Genomic DNA, 881 nt, shown 5'->3' on the forward strand with positions numbered 1-881 from the left:
CAAAGATGATTGTCATTCTTACTACCATTACAACCGTTGCCTAATAATGGATAATGCCCTATATATACTACTTACTCCCCCCCCCTCAAACACGGAGACGAGTTTACCACGGTTTCCACCCCTCCCTCTATACCGCAGCAACACGTATTTTTTTACCCCTTTCAGAACGCGCTCCTCGCGCCACAAAGCCGCCTCTAGACGCGTGACCAATGAGCAGCGAGCTAAAACATATCGCAAATGTCAAAAATAATATAACGGGGTTAATATATATCGCGCACATGCGATATGTTTGTCACGACGCGCAAAAAATAATTAAAAAGGAATGCAACACGAGGACTTCCCAGGAGGTCACCCATCCTAGTACTACTCTCGCCCAAGCACGCTTAACTACGGAGTTCTGATGGGATCCGGTGCTTTAGTGCTGGTATGATCGCATCCTACATGTTAGCCCCGCCTTCGTCCCTTATGCTTGCCACTCCCAGGTCCACTTCAAAGATGATTGTCATTCTTACTACCATTACAACCGTTGCCTAATAATGGATAATGCCCTATATATACTACTTACTCCCCCCCCCCTCAAACACGGAGACGAGTTTACCACGGTTTCCACCCCTCCCTCTATACTGCAGCAACACGTATTTTTTTACCCCTTTCAGAACGCGCTCCTCGCGCCACAAAGCCGCCTCTAGACGCGTGACCAATGAGCAGCGAGCTAAAACATATCGCAAATGTCAAAAATAATATAACGGGGTTAATATATATCGCGCACATGCGATATGTTTGTCACGACGCGCAAAAAATAATTAAAAAGGGAATGCAACACGAGGACTTCCCAGGAGGTCACCCATCCTAGTACTACTCTCGCCCAAGCATGCTTAACT

The 881-nt window shown here is 46.7% G+C and overlaps 1 non-coding gene across 1 annotated transcript; it reads right to left on the reverse strand.

Annotated features, from left to right (window-relative positions):
* Positions 1 to 319: 319 nt before the first annotated feature.
* On the reverse strand, positions 320 to 438 carry LOC123179362 (5S ribosomal RNA). The gene has a single exon (XR_006490311.1). It is a non-coding gene; the product is annotated as a 5S ribosomal RNA (ribosomal RNA).
* Positions 439 to 881: the final 443 nt, after the last annotated feature.

This window comes from Triticum aestivum, unplaced genomic scaffold (genome assembly GCF_018294505.1).
Source record: "Triticum aestivum cultivar Chinese Spring unplaced genomic scaffold, IWGSC CS RefSeq v2.1 scaffold70809, whole genome shotgun sequence".
NCBI lineage: Eukaryota > Viridiplantae > Streptophyta > Magnoliopsida > Poales > Poaceae > Triticum > Triticum aestivum.